This window comes from Otolemur garnettii, unplaced genomic scaffold (assembly GCF_000181295.1).
Source record: "Otolemur garnettii isolate 467f Iridium unplaced genomic scaffold, OtoGar3 scaffold00150, whole genome shotgun sequence".
Lineage (NCBI taxonomy): Eukaryota > Metazoa > Chordata > Mammalia > Primates > Galagidae > Otolemur > Otolemur garnettii.
The window spans coordinates 376666-377202 of NW_003852545.1; positions in this window are offsets into that span (position 1 = coordinate 376666).

Consider the following 537-nt stretch of genomic DNA (forward strand, 5'->3'; position numbering starts at 1 on the left):
GAAATTGGAGAGTTCTCATGTCTCTTATCTCCCCTATTAACATCTTGCCTGAGTGTGGCATATTTGCTACAAGGATGAACCGATTTAGGCAGACTATTATTATTATCCAAGGTACATTGTTTACAGTAGAGATCCCTCTTTTTGGGGTACAGTTATTCAAGTTTTGACAAATGCCTACTGTCATGTATCCACCATTATGGTGTCACACAGAATTGTTTCACTGCCCTAAAAATCCCTTATGCTCTATTTAACTCTATTCTCTGTCCTCAAAACATGAGTGAGTGCTGTTTCTATAGCTTACTTTTTCCAAAATGTCATGTAGTTGCAATTATATAGTGGGTAGTCTTTTTGGACTGACTCTTTCACTTTGCAGTATGTATTTGGCAATTTTAATGAAGTTACTGCAGGCTTCCTGACTCAGGGGTAGGGTTCTTTAAGGCCTGTGGAAATAGTAGCGATCAACTGGGGAAAAATAATGTTAAAAGCAGCAAGAGATACAGATTGGACACACAGAATAGGATTTTCAAAGGTGTGTAC